This window comes from Pseudonaja textilis, chromosome 1 (assembly GCF_049901715.1).
Source record: "Pseudonaja textilis isolate UNSWEBS1 chromosome 1, rPseTex1.2, whole genome shotgun sequence".
Lineage (NCBI taxonomy): Eukaryota > Metazoa > Chordata > Lepidosauria > Squamata > Elapidae > Pseudonaja > Pseudonaja textilis.
In genome coordinates, this window is record NC_141990.1 from 79756765 (window position 1) to 79772583 (window position 15819).

At 37.9% G+C, this 15819-nt stretch overlaps 1 protein-coding gene across 5 annotated transcripts in view; it reads right to left on the reverse strand.

Annotated features, from left to right (window-relative positions):
• The window catches only part of SCAF8 (SR-related CTD associated factor 8), a 160305-nt gene that overhangs the window by 100955 nt on the left and 43531 nt on the right, over positions 1-15819 (reverse strand). For 2 of the 5 annotated variants that reach the window (XM_087939240.1, XM_026705035.2), the window contains exon 21: positions 4997-6043. The exons of the other annotated variants lie outside the window; for them this stretch is intronic. The gene's annotated coding sequence lies outside the window, so the exon portion shown is untranslated. Of the gene's footprint in view, positions 1-4996; positions 6044-15819 lie in introns of those variants that run through there. 5 annotated transcript variants of the gene reach the window in all.

The following is a 15819-nucleotide window of genomic DNA, read 5'->3' on the forward strand; positions in this document are numbered from 1 at the left end:
TATGAATAATAAATGTTAAGGAAAGTCAGTGACAATATACCTATGGGTGTTAGGGTTTTCCAAAAAATTGCCCATGAATCTCTAAAAAATAAAATATTTTTAAATGGCTAATGGCAAGGATAGTAAAAATTTAGTATTCCTGTATAAGATCCTAGGATGATATCATTTCCGCAAGATATAGGAAACTAGTGAGGTCTAGATTAAGGGAAATTGCCACACTATTATATCTGATGGCCAAATTTACCAAACTACTTAGGACAGGGGTGTCAGACTGGTTTTCTTGGAGGGCTGGATCAGCATTGTACATGTTCTCCATGGGCTAGCTGGTGTGGGGGACATGGGATGGATGGCCTCCTCCAGAACCCTGCTGGCCAAAATGGGGCATGGGGGGGCATGGATGGCTCCCGCCATGCAGGAGACTGTCCAGGCCAAAAATGGGCTAGCAGAGGCATCATGGGCTGGTCCTTTACTATTTTCAGGCTGGCCTCATGGGCTGGATCTAAGAACCCTCTAGGCCTGATCCGGCCCACAGACCTTGAGTTTGACACCCCTGATTTAGGATATTAAAACTGAAAGAAAATTAAAGAAACCTCCAAAAGAATTTCCAAAACAGGTAAATGTACCACTAAATGGTAATTTTAGTATATTGAAAGGACCTACAATTAATGTACATTAGCACAAAGAAATTGAGTTTTTCACATTAATTGAAACTAAACTGACCAGGAATAATTGGTAGTAATTGATCAGGAAAAACCATGGATGATGGACAACTCAGTGAAAATAAACATCCAGTGTGTACCCATATAAAACAATATATATATATATATACATTCCATGCTATTAGGAAATAACAATTGGAAATAACAGTTTAATAGTAACAGTTACAATAACTGAAATTGAACTTGGAATATTTCATGCATCTGAAAAGAATTTTAAGTGCTGGGAAAAGTGCAAGTAAAAAAAAGGAACTTAAACTATTAGCAGAGGAACAGGAGGAATTTGTCTACAAGGAAATTAGTGTGTGAAGTTTTTTAGATTGGAGTAAGAGTGGGTAAGGGAAGATAACAAAAGGATATAAGCTGAAACATAATAATATAGATTGTATAGAGCTAGAACTAGTCACTCATCAAACACAATGAAGGACATTCAGGACCAATAAAGTACTTGATTGTACAATACAATTAAATTGTGGGTCTCTTTGATGCGGTGGTGTGGTCCATTTTAAAATTGCTTTAAAAAGGAGTTGGAGAAATTTATGGGAGATTCATTGGCTGATCATTTGCTCCAATCACAGAAATCAAAACTAGTTACTAAAAAGGCACAACAGAAGGTTATTATCCTACTGGCCATATAAAGTTCCTGAACTTATCTGGTTTATTATTGTGGTTCACAAAATGCTTCATTACTTGGGTACTGGAAAAAGTGCAACAAAAGTGTAACAAAGATGACTGAGGGCTTGCAAAACACAGAAAGAGCAGTTGCAGGAATTTGCAGTATGTCTAGTCTAGTGAAAAGGACTTGGGGTGACATGATAGCAGTATTCCTGTGTTTGAAAGGCTGCCACAAAGAAGAGGGGGTCAACCTGTTTTCCAAAGCACCAGAAGGCAGGACAAGAAACAATGGATTGAAACTAATCAAGGAGAGAAGCAACCTAGAAGTGAGGAGAAATTTCCGCACAGTAAGAACAATTAACCAGTGGAGTGGCTTGCCTTCAGAAATTGTGGGTGCTCCATCACTGGAGGTTTTAAGAAGAGATTGGACAGCCACTTGTCTGGAATGGTATAGGGTTTCCTGATTGAACAAGGGTTTGGAGTAGATGATCGCCAACTCTGTTATTCTGTTGTTATTATTCAGCCAGATCTAGAAGATCCCCTTGTGTGTTTTTATGTAAAGAGGGCAGATATTCCTGTATTGCCTGAGAAAGTTTGTCCAAAACATCTTGAAGGCACTACATTGAAAAAGGTGAAGGGCAACAGAGAACTTAGTGTGACATGATTGGATTAGTACCTCAAGCAACCTTCCCTAACCTATCCTTGATTTGAGGAAGATTAGGGCTATTAAATTTGGATTGCAAAAATCCAGATGACACTTAGATCTGCAAAGAATTTGGGTTTTTGCTGTCTAGTAGCATCTGATAGGCTGTTCCAAAGTATGCCATGTCTACATTTAACATACAAACAACATATTCTGAATTGTACTTACAAAGACCTCATATTATTATTAAGCCAGTGTTAAGGAAACCTGCTTACAGTCTATAATGTGAAATGAGGCAGGAATATCGATTGGTAGGCCTTCTATATGCATATCATAAGCTTCATAAAGCTTTTAAAGCAACACTATTCTGTTGTGCACTTAACCAGAATGTTTATGTCATGAGAATCTGAGGAATTTCTATTGTTTGTCTTGCTTTTATTCTGCATTTTTAGTCTTCTTGTATGTCTACGGATAGGGGCAGGTTATGAAAAACTAAAATAATCAAAGCAAACAAGCAAGCTTACATGTTTTAACTGTCAGAAATCAGCGACAACCATGCTGTTTGGAAATTCAGGAAGCTGAAGTCTGTGTATTTGCAAGATGCTCATATTGGCAAAAGACTAGTTTTGGAAACATCAGGTACCTAATGTGCATCCTTTTAGAAAATGGCAAATATTTGGTACCTTAAAAATACCACTACTATAAACCACTATGCTGAAAGCTTCACCCAACTCAATGGGAGTTACTTCCAAGGAAATGACCTACAACAAAAATATTGTGCCACGGGAATTTATAACATTCAACATTGTTGAAAGGGCGGTGGAAGATCAATTCCAATAGATTCTACATGGATAGAATTGGATATTGGTTGGAGACAGAATTGGTTGTTTCAAGTCATTCGGGATTTGGATGGGGAAAGTACCTCTCCTGGTCTCTTTAGACATTTCATCAGCTTTTGAGGTCATCTACAATAGTATATTGTTGGAATGGCTTCTGAGGTTGGAGAATGGATGCATTGGTTTCAGGCAGCTGAAGTAGGGAACAAAGGTTGGTTTGATGGGCCTATTTTGCAGAATTCCAAGGATCAATCTTCTATCTCCTGTTTTTAGTATCTATTATGAAGCCATTAAATGTGGTCATCTGAGTTTAGTATGGGGTATAATTGTTATGCTGATAATACCTAACTGCACATTGCTACCCTGTAGGACAGATGCAGCCAACATCTTGTTCCAGTATCTGGTGGGTATTAAAGTCTATGTGGGAAATAGGTTGAAACTAAGACAGCAGTACTATTTGTTCACTGTTCAATATTGATGGAGTTATGGATAGGTAGGCACTACCCCTGAAAGAGAGGTTTAGGATCTGGGAATCCTTCTGTGGCCAGTACAACATATAGAAGCTGTTGCTAGCCATTTCAGTTGATGCACCAGCTCTGGTCTTATCTAGTGCTTAGAGGATTTCAATAAATCATGCCATTTATTAAGAATACAAAGTTCCAGATATTAAATTGTCTACATTTCAGGGGAAAAGGCAGAACCACCCCATTTTTCTCTTAAGAATTTATCTTAACATTATAGTGATTAATTAGCAGAATCAGAGAGGATGAAATTAATATTGAGTTAATACTCATTTTTTCAGGTGAACATTTGTGGTGACAAAATTATTCCTTAGAATATGGTTAGCATTTCAGTTATTTGTATATCAGTTTGTATTACATATTGAAATGGTTAATTTACAGCTGTAGTTAGAAGAAATAATGAATATTATTCATGTAAAATGTAAACCGAAATGTAGAATGTAAAAAGGTATTAAATCCACCTTAGCAAGATTCAGCACAATTACACAATAATCTAATGCAAAAATATGTTTATCAGGAATCAGCAATGCTGCACCTTGCATTATATTTAAAAGATGTGTATCTTTTTAAAAAGTGGCCAAAATATTGCAAGATAATCAACTCCTTAAAGTCTTCTTATATAAGATTTCATGAGATTTGAGAAACACTCTCATTTTTGATATTTTGGATTTCTTGAGGAAAATTTCATAGGATTTCACCTATTTAGAATTTGATTTTTTTTCTATGTTTTGCAATTGTGCAATCATTGAAGATTGCATAGTAGAACCTATAATGAGTATGGACGGGTAAAAGGACAACCTATCTTTGATGTCATCATGCATATGCCACAACTTAGATATTTGCATAAAAGGTTGAGACACAAATACGTAAGGATGTCATTTATGTGATGTCACTGCCCATGTGTCTTCATTTTGATAAGCTTGCTGTAGATGTCACTCACCATCAGAAAATGTTGCTGATCCAATATATATGAATGCATTTCTAAGTCCTCTGTCAACCATAGATCAGATAATTCTAGAGCAAGAATATTGGAGTCAGCTGAAATAGTAGAGAAGAGCTGTAAAACCAATGCATTATGACAGTTTCCAGACTCAGCTCCTGGCAGATTTTGAAAAAGTTCTGACTGAAGTCCTGAAAAGCTCATGTCAATGAGCATAAACAATACTGGATTCACATATAAGCACAACCATGGTTTATTAGATAAGTCACGACTGGGTTGAGTTAATGTATAATGGCTACTTCATTTCATATATTAATCCAAAATCAAATAATATAATGGCTTACTGTAATGTGTTAATCCAGCCACTCCAAAGTCACTTCCTATGTTTCTATGCTCTAGATCAGAATCTGAATTGGTTAATGTATATTTTCTTTCTTACAATGAACCATTATTGTTATTATATATGGCAGGAGAGAATCCCCTATTTTTCAGAAGAGGCTTTTCAGAACCAGGAAATTTCTAATGCATATACAGAGCGTTGCTTTGAATTATTGGGGCCTAGCTATGTGGAGGCTTACAAAATACATTAGAAGTACTTTTATTATGTTTATGAATGGAAGGGGGGGGGGGAGAATGCCAATCTTGTGAAGTGGTAGTCAGTTCGGTGACTGCATCAGCTTACTTGCATGCAGAGGCACAATAAGAAACAACAAGATCAGTTATTTGTAAAGACAGTTTTATTAGAAGTGATTTGACTAGAAATATAGCTAATGAGTGTAAAGGCCAAGGCTATTCACCAAAATTGACAGGTATAGAGCAAAGATTTAAGAGATGAGGAACATCCATGCTCCATGACTAATGTCATGATCATCCAAGAGATGTGCAAATGAAGGACTTCATATCAATCCAGCAAAATAAAATTTCCAAGTGTCCCAAAAGCCCATTTTTTTCAGAATCATTTGAAAATATACATAACGTAGACAACAGCTAATATAGTACACAGAGGTTGCTGAAGAAGCTACACTTCTATGCTATGCTGGCTGAGGAATTGGGGGAGTTGAAGTCCACAAGTCTTAAAGTTGCCAAGTTTGAAGACTTCTGGTTTAGGTCATAACTATGTAACTTGCCTTCATATACTTTAAAAATCTGTACAAATCTGCTCCCACTTTCAGAGGTTTGTCTATTAAATAGGTAGGAGACAAAATTTTGCTGTTTCTCCTCGGTTATAAACTGTACTCTCTTGGACATGAATTTGCCTTTAGGAAGTCTGCAAATATGCCTTCCATTTGCTTGGCCTTTGATAGTGAAAATTATATTATTCATGTTTTCATTTATATTTTTACGCATTGTCTGTATTCTGCATTTGTGTGTACCTGTATTGTTTCAAACTGTAAATGCCTCGAGCGTTTCCCAAAGGTGCTTTTCAAAAGCCCAGCTAGGCTTTCTTGAAGTGGACAAGAAAGTCCAGTTGCCTTTTGAAAAGCACCCTTGGGACAACCACGACCTGGATGAACGAGAATCTCCACCAATTGAGTGTTTATTCAAACAGAAAAATCAGCAGATAGAATAAATAAGAAAAAAAAATGATTGCAGCATACAGAAGAAAAATCCCTTGGTATAAGTAGAAAGTGATCTCATTTGCACAAGGGAAAATCTCTGGTTTTCACCGATCTCCTTTCTCATTTGGTCTTTCTGGGTCTAGGTAACAGCAGCAGGCAAGACGCAGAAAAACCTTGTCATTCAAGTGGAAGGAATTGCAGTTGTGCTTTCATCTGTACAGTTTGGGGAGGAAAAATAAAAGCTTTCATTTTTGTTGTTTGTTGCATTGGCAGCTACCACAGGGTACAGCTTTTGGTTCTTCCACAGTGTCTTCTCTATTTTTAGAGGGTTGATTGACCACGCCACATAGTAAATGAATAAATAAAAATAGTACCCTACATCTAAGATGTGGACTATTAGAAATTTTATAAATGTTTTATGGATTGGGCCATAAAGAATTACTGTAATAAACTGTCATTTTTTATCAAAGGCTATTTAGCATATGAGACCTGAATAGCAATTAACAAGACAACTTCAATATAAACTTCTCAGTCTTTAATGCTACAAAGTCTAATTTTAAAAACCTGTGATCCATCTGCAATCAGATGTTTATCTACATGAGGTGGTGTGAATGTAGGAAAATCGCGGCATGATTAAAATTCTGATACTTTTTTAAACCAGAAAATGTGATCTATTGTGTAACGTAACAACACTACATTTTTAGGTCATCAGATTGGTTAATATTAAGAGTTGCTTGCAATGAGGTACTGGAGGAAGGTCAGATGAGAACTCCTATTTGAAAGTCCTTAAGCCAGTCACACCTGTTCCTGGCTTTGCACAGCTACTGCTGCTTTTTAATTACAGGAAAGATACATTTAGTTTAAGACAATGCATTCATTCCCCACTGAAGTACCTTTTTGTTTCTGAATTCAAAGTGTTGAACAATGACACCTAGGAGGATTTTGCAAGTGATAAACATTTTAAGTGTATTTTAAGTAAAATTGTATATATATTTAAATATCACCCATCATCTATTTTTCTAAAATTAAATATTTTCCCCTTTGGTTATAATTTTTTTTAAAGTTTTCTTTCCTGTTTTTTTTTATTTACAACAGCAAAGTGAACTCTAGTTCCTCAGACAGAATATTTAATGTAAACACGAGAGACGCTTATCGGTAAACTTTACAGTCACTATATTTCAAATGCAATTTAGCGCTGTGAAATTGCTTCTGAGATAGCTTGAGGTCATATTAGAAAATATTTCTCCTAATGTATAAGAGAAGACAGCTTAATGGCAAACTTAGATGGATTGTAATACAAAGTTCTGTTCAGAGTAGTGAAAGGGCAAATAGAATTGAATGAATGTCTTGGCTGCTTAGAAAGTTTTTCTTTAAAGATTTTAACACGAAGAACAAAACAAAATTAAATCCACCCCACCCCCCCACCCCCACTTTTCTTAAACCAAATTCTGTACAGGTTTCTTCACATTTTTTGATTAGTCTTTTGTTATAAAAATATTGTTGGGATTTGGTTATAAGGGTCAACCTAGAACCTGGGAAACCATGAGCCCTAGTCCTTAGCTATGAAAGGCAGCCGGATGATCTTGAGCCAGTCATTCTTGCCTCAGTCCAACCCCCACCTCACAGGGCTGTTGTTGTATGGAAAATAAGAGGAGGAAAGCGTATTGGATATATTTGCACCTTATTTGTAAAAAGCATAGAGATATAAATAAATATGTTTGTATATGAGGGATACTTGGTGCTCTCCAAGCTTGCTTGTTTTCTGGCAGCCATTTCATTACCCATTGCTAGAACTCATGATGTTACCTAGTCAGGGTAATGAAATGTCTGCCAGAAAACAAGCAAGCTTGTAGAGCACTAAGGACCCGTCCTTTCAACCCTGAGCTACAGATATTCTCTTTATTGATGTTTTTATATTTCTGATTCTGCTTACTGGCACTGAAAATGTTTTTTTCAGTGTTGTGGAAAGTATTTGCAAAAAGAACTGTTCCTTTAAGTCAGCTTTAATTATGACATGTAGAGCAATGGTCTAGAATAGATATTTGGCTAAACATAGGCAGTTTTCTGAGCCTATGTAACACAAAGAAACAAACATTCACTGATATCTTGGAGATGAGTCCAAAGCTGTGTATTGTGAAGGGATGGAGCTTGCACTTACAATTCAAAGCACAGGAATTTTCTAAAGCCATTTCTTTAGGAAGTTATATTTACATTAACTTACATTAAGTTAAGGTCTGTGTAAGCATTACTAGATACCTTTCGCTGATACAAATGAATAAATATATATATATATTAAAGATATAAAATATATTGTTTCCTTCAAAACTGAGATAAATACTTAGGTGATCAAGCATCTGTTAACTTAAAAACAAAACAGTTATCAAAAATAAAGCTATGCTTTCAGCATTCTTGGATACATACTGTATTTGGATGTGAAGTATTCAAAAAGAAAGATCTATAAAATAACCTCAGGGTCTCCAAGACCTATTCAAAGCTGAGAAGCAGAGCTTAAAAACATTCACTGACCAGAGAAAAAGCACTTAGCAGTTCACTATAAAACAAACAAATTAGTTTGCTGCCATCCTTCATTTGTACTGTAGCGTAAGGGAACTTATACACACACTGTCATTGCAACAGTAAAAAAATCTTGCATATTTTTATTGATTTCTTTGTGTAGTAGTTCAGCTAGGTGGGGGTAAAATAATATCTAAAGGAACAAGGTTAGGCAGACAAAGTATTTAGTTGCATAAGTATGAAAAATGTGTACTGGTATTGACTGAAAATAATATAGCTGTACTAGGGCTATGTAGAAAAGTATCAGTCTTCAAATTAAAAGGTCATTAAAAATTTTAAAAATGGTCTATAGCAAGGCTCTTACGCTCTTTAACCTACCAAAAATGGGTTCTTTTTAAAGAGGAACTGATTTGGGATTGGGAAGATAAATACTTGGTTGGCTCAGCTTCTAATATGTGGAGAAAAGGAAGTAAAGTGAGGTAAATTATGATATTAAAATCTCTTGCCCCCCCCCCCCCAAATGAGAAGCTTCAAAAAGAAAAATTGTGTTTCTCTCTCATTCTTTGCCTGATAGCAAGTCAGAATAACTACAAAGTTGGTTGTTCCAGATTAACTGAAGCTTCAAATGGGATCATTCCATTTACAGTGAGAATACAATGAAAATGTAGTCTTTCTTAAAATAAATGCAGAGAAAAACATGACCATCTGTATGGTATAAATAACCATACCATTTCTACTTAAATTCAGGTAGTCTGACACTCAAATGCTTTAGAGGCAGAACTGACAACCCTTCAAATTAACTTCTGGATATTAAGAGAGCATGGCTTCTGTTAAATGAAGAAGATCTGCACAGGGATTTATCGTTTTCTAATTTATTCATTATGAAAAGTTATTTTTAAAGCTTCAAGCAGGGTGTGTGCAGAAATTATTTATTTTTAGATCATGCCTTTGGAAAAAAGATAAAGACTCTAGGCTTGTGAAGCTTCTGTAAACTCTGATGTTACAAAATCTCAAGCAACTGAGTTTGCTTTTCAAGAAGTTGAAACCAAGATTATTGGGTGTGGAAAAAAAATCTATGAAGATATGGAAAAGGAAATGAAGAATGAAAGAAACAACTATGAAAATAAAGTGAAGATAATCCCTTAAACCAAATCTTAAGGAAAATCTACATGGACTAGAGAAAATAACAATAAAGTAATAAGTCCAAATTTACTATTAGTTCCAGATTACTAAGGTTCAGTGAGGAAACGTTTTTAGACACTTGTGTGTGTGTGTGTGCGTGTCTGTCTGTCTGTGTGTATGTATGTATGTGTATGTGTATGTATGTATGTACATATATACACACACACACACACACATACACACACACACACACACACCTGGCATTAGTCTCTTATCTGTTTTCTAAACTGTGTACTTGGGTTTGTTTTTTTTTAACAAAATGTATATTCCTCAACGGTAATAAAGCCTTTCTATCTTTAGTATTCTCTAAATGGCTTCACCCCTTCCTTTTCCTGAGCATTTGTAAGGCTTTTTATACCTCTAAATACGAATCAGTAACAAACCCATATTTTTATGCACAGGCACATTCATGCTTACTAAAATGCATGTTACTGTTTGTCATTTTTTCTCAGTAGAGATGGATCTTAATTTATATTTGGATATGAACATTTGGAAAATCCAGGACGCTAAACTAGATGAAGAAACTGAAAAACTTCCTGAGAGAAGGTAATGGGTATGTTTATATCAATCATCAGCAATTCAGCTCTTCTTGAAGATAACTGCTTTGTAACTGACAATGTTTTCCTCATATACATAAACAGTAATATAACAAAATTGTTCAGTTTTTTTTAAAATTACTATTAAACTGTTAAAGAAAATGGTCCCTGAGTGATCCTTGGTGCTCTTTGACGTTTTTTTTTTTGCAGACATTTCATTACCCTAACTAGCATCATCAGTGCTAGTAAAGAGTCTGTTTACTGTCAGTTTATATTCTGATGTCTTGCTTGTCTGTGTGGATGGGGGAGGTCTTAGGGATTCTTTGGTTGTGCTATTTACTAATGGCTCTATGGCAATTTCTTAACTGGGGTATTGCTTACTTGATTGTTGGTCTGAAGCTGACCTTGGAGTTAATCTATGCTGATTACTGGTGGAGAAGTGCTGGAGTCTTTTCCTGTTTGGGGCTGTTTGGGGCTGTAAATGTTGTTAATGTCTTTGTGTTTTATTGATGGCTGATTTGTCGGACTGCCAGGCTTCTAGAAATTCCCTGGCATTTTGGACTTGGCCTGGACTAGGATTTTCACATTTTCCCAATTGAAACAATGGTTCAATCTGTCTATATGTTGTAAAATTAAAGAACTTTTGTTGTGTCTTTTGACTGCCAGTTGGTGTTCATGGATATGTTTGACTGTCTTCTGCCTGTTTGTCCTACACCACCGTGGTTGTTGCAGTTCTTACATTGTATGCTGTAGATGACACCTATTTTTTCTTTGGGAATTGCTGGATCTTTTGATTTCCTTAAAATGTTTGAAGAGATTTAGTTGGCTTGTGTGCTACGCTGATTCTGTGTGGTTGTACTAGTTTATTGTGGTTTCTGATATATTCTTTACTGGCTCGATACCCGTGCTTTGCTACGAAATTATGTGGTCGGGCTTAGTTTTTAGGGAGGAAAATAAGGGGAAAAATTGTGCCTCTGCCTATCAGTATTCATCTGGCTAGCGTCCTGTCAGTGTGTGAGAGAGTTGAGGGTTGTTTGGAAAGTGAAACAGTATTTTCTGTGTGAGCAAGGAGACAGCAAGGAGCCTGGATGTGGCTTAGGTCAACTGTTCTGTACTAAAGCTGCTTGGTGCTGTGAAATTGAAACTCCTCTCCTCTGCTTGTGTTTTGCATTTGGAACAGATTTCTTTTCAGGCGGGGAGGGGGAGTAGAACTCCTTAGCACCAGAGCGTGTTAATAATAATAGACGAAATACTAATGCTCTGATGGTCATTTCGAAAAATCTTTTCTTAGTGAGCACCTAGAAGCAAGAGGAACATACGTGCCAAATTTCAAGTTTGTTAGCTTTACAATTCTGGAGATTTTGTGATGATGCGTGAGTGGTATTTTGCTTTTATATATATAGATGTATGGCAGTGTAATTTTTTTAGAGTTTGCATTGTATTGGTTTGAGTGGTCAGGGACTTTTTGATAAAAGTTGCGTGGGTATCCATTTTGTTGGAATGTGTTCCATAGATGTTACATTTGGATAAAGTGGGATCTTTGGAACATCTGTTGGGCTACTAGTGTATAAAATCTCTCTGATTTGCTCCAACCTGGTCTCAGATTCAATAGAGAAGGCTGATCCCTGGGGGCATGGTTTGGGAAGGAGCTGATTTAGAATGAGTTGAGCTGGTGACTCCCAAGAAAGTCCCAAGAAAGGATTCTCTTCCTGTCAGTTTGGCCACATCTGGCTGAATCAGGGTCCCTTCTACATCATAAAATATCAAGGGAAATGATCTGTAGTTATACCCAGGCTTAGCATCAGCTTCCTTAAAGAGGGAGTATTAGTGACTGTCTTGAAAGAACAAAAAACATGTGCTCCCACAAGAGGACAACTTTGGATCCCACAATTTTTGGCAACTACAAACAAGTACTCCACATTCTGTTTGAAGTAGGTTGGTGAGAGGTGTTTGGTCTTCAGCTGATAAGGAGTCTAGAGAAAACAGATTATCTAGACATGTTTTGATTGGGTTTCAGGCCAGGATTTTATACTGGGAGAGACGTAGTTATATTTGCTGATAACTTGTGGGATTGAGGATGCTATTCTTGTGCGTCTTGATCTCTGAGCACTTTTGATACCATCAACCACAACTCCCTTCTGCCAGTGTCCATGGGCTTAGGATTGGGGGCACCATTTTACTGGTCTCTTCTTTTTTCTTGGGTTCAGAAGTGGTATTCAGCCGGTTTGGACCGGTTCTAGTGGACCGATAGGAAAATTTTTGACTGGTTTGGAAAACGGCAAATACCACCTCTGGCTGGTGCCACCCACCCACCCCTGCTCTTACCTCTCCTATACACTGTTGTTTATTAGCTCAGCTGATTCGCATGGCAGAGCGGATTGCTGCGCCTCAACAGAGCTATAAAACAGCACAGCTTACTAGCGTTGATGCAGAAGGCAGTGTCTGAGCCCTGCACATTAGGCAAGCCTGCACAGCTAATCAGCATTGATACAAAGGGCGGTGTTTGAGTCCTGCACATGTACGCATGAAGCAAGTTCTCCGAATTGGTAGGAAAAATTTTTTTGAAACCCATCACTAGGTTGGTTCTAGTTGGTGTTGATTAGGTGAAGAAATGTATATATTTGTAAAATTGATTGACTGCCCATCTAACCTCAAGGTAACTCTGGATAACTTACAATCATAAGAGACCACCACCTATTTGGTATGCTGCAGGGTACTAATTTTTCTCTCTGCTTTTCAACAACCATATGAAACCACCAGTTGTAGTCATCCACTTATCTAGGATCATCAGTAGCCCTATGAAACCCAATTGTACCTTTCAACTCTGGGCCAGCCAAGTGAGGCTGCCAAGGTACCACTTCTGACTCAATCCTATCAAGACCAGTTGACTGAAAGTTTTCACTATCCAGAATTTGGGATATTCCATTGATGGATTGGATAGCACAGGGTTCTCCAATCCCCAGTTCACGACTGCACTTAGCTCAACTTGTGCAAGCAGCGCATGCACGGAACTTGACTTGATGAGTGGTGGGCTGATGTAGGCAGATGTGCACTCAGCTCTACTTGCAGTCAAGCCATGTACACATGCACGTGTGTCGAGCTGCGCGCACATATGTACTCTCATCACTCATGTGGCCCAGTTCCTCTCTCCTCCAAGTTGGGGACGACTGGGGTAGCACTTCCTTTTCAAGATTAGTGTGCAATCTGAAGCCAGGAAGACCTTTGTACAACTTCATCTGCTATACCAGTTACCCCAGTGGTTCCCAACCAGTGGTGGTATTCAAATAAAGTTGCTACCGGTTCAGTGGGCATGGCTTGGTGGGCGCGCTGTGCACACGTGAACACTTTGTGTGCACACGCATGCCAAACGTGCACTTTGTGCAGGCGCAGAGGCATTCTAACTCGGCTCCTGCAAGCCTGCATGATGCTGGTTGCTGCAGCAGTTACCATGCGGCGCTATTCTACACCACGCAAAGCAGCTGCACTTTGAATTCTGGCCATAAGAGTCTGGTAAGCTGGGCAGGCGGGCGGGCCAAACACAGAGCAGCGGAGAGAACCGGTTCCGTCTCCGCTGCTCATTGCCACTACCGGTTCTCCATAACCGGTTGAATGCCACCACTGTCCCCAACCTTTGTGGCTTGGCCAGCTGGGGGACAGAGAAAAGCGGAACCGGGCCGTGGCCTATTCGCAAGCAGGCCATAGGCAGCACACACATACACACACCCAAGTTTTGCAAGCAGTGGGCCGGCACATGCGCAGCTTGATTAACATGTATGTCAGGCCGGCACTTATGCACATGCAGGCAGTTCGACTGCAAGCCAAGCTGCATGCACATCCACGTGCGCATCAAATTGTGCAAGTCATGCATGTGCATTGGGCTACTGCTCACATGAGTTGAGCCGCACGCATGTGTGTGTGTGTGTGTGTGCTGGCCTGTGGCCTGGTTGTGTATAGACCACAGCCCAGTAGTGGGCCACGGCTTGGGGACTTCTGAGCTACACCCTTCACCAAATTGTATCATCTTCAGACAGCCCTCATACTTAGCCTTGAAGCATAATTACTACAAGACACTGTAGATGGGGCTGCTGTTGAAAACTACCCAGAAAATTCAACTAATATGGATACTGATACAACAGCACAAGCAGAGATGGGTGTGCCACGGTATGCACGTTACATTTTTATTTCATGAATTGCACTGCTTTCCAGTTTGATTCCAAGTGCAATTAAAGGTGCTGGCTGTTATCTATAAAGTCCTATATAGCATAGGGGCTGTTTGTTCAAAGGACTGTCCGTTTCCTATATTTGCCTGGCCAATTTGATCTTGCAGTGATAGTATGCTCCATATTCCCTTGACTAAACAATATCACTATCAAGACTTTGGAAGTGTGTTTTCTCTGTAATAACTCCTACTTTCTGGAATGAGGTCCTTCTCCCCATATCTGGAATCTGTTGTTATCTGTTATCTGTTGTCCAAAGGCTCCTCATAAAAGCCTTTGGAAAGAGACCCTTTGCTTCGTTCCTTCTGATCTGATATGCAAAAGCCATCTTTTATAGGTTACTATAATTCCTTTGATTGCCGTAAGATTCTCAGGCATTGGGAGTCAGGCAGAATATGTTTTAAAAATTATTAATGTGTTTGGTTACACAATGTTTAGATTGGATTTGATATTTTGTCCCGCTTTTGGGTTCTTCCCAAGGACCTGGAATAGGCAGAATTTTTTGTTTAATAATATTAAGGTATTACTATGGTTGGATATGGTCAGCCAGATGTTTAAGATGGATTTGGCAATTTTTAATCTGCCTATTGAGTCCTTCTCAAGGACCTGAGTTAGGCAGGTGTTGTTTGATTATGTTAAAGGTATCATTAGAGAATGGAAACTTTCCCAAATAAAACTGCCTTTTGCAATTGACACAGTGATTTTGTCAATGTCAGTAGTATTTAAGTGATGCTCCAGATGTTGAACAACAGCATTTACAAAATCACTACCAGTCATTATAATTATAAGTTATTATTTTAAAACTGTGTTCCTAAGAGTAGTTGAACAAATTCTACAAGTCTGTGGACAGGACATGTATGGTGGGATCAAGTAAAAAATATAACCAGCAGGCATTTAATCAGGAAATTTTGTGAGTCTTCGTTGAAATTATCAATACAATCCATAGTAGGCTTAAATCTAACTGGCTATTAACTGAAAGTTATCTAGGGAACAATAAGAAGTCAAAATATCCCTGCAACAATGGGCTAAGGCAGCCTGTATTTAAAATTTTCTGGATCCAGCTTACTCTCCAGAGTTAAGCAACACAATTTATATTTATTGACAAAGTTCCTTTCATCTGTGAACCAAAACTGGATGTTAGGCTTTGCCTAAGCAAAAGGCAATTCTAAATTTCTCATGTCATATGTACGCTTCCTTATTTCATTTAAAAGTTAAATTCATATTTGGGAAAGTCCTTGTTGCTATTTATTATTTCTTGATCACTCTTTTCAAAGCCTGTGCCCACCTTTCTATAGATGTGTTCTATCAGACGAATCTTCCTCCGAGTTTGTGAATGTTCTTCTAGAATGCAGCCCTTTACTTTCTTGAGTAAACTTTTGTTGGGAATATTTTCTCTTAAATTTGGGACAGATTCAATTTCAGTTGTATTACTCCAAGTAGGTTACTTACGTCTGATGCAGAACAAATGGGTGTGTTCTCCTCTGTATTTGACTCTTAAGTCTATGAACTGTTACATATACCATAATTATATTTGCAGCTC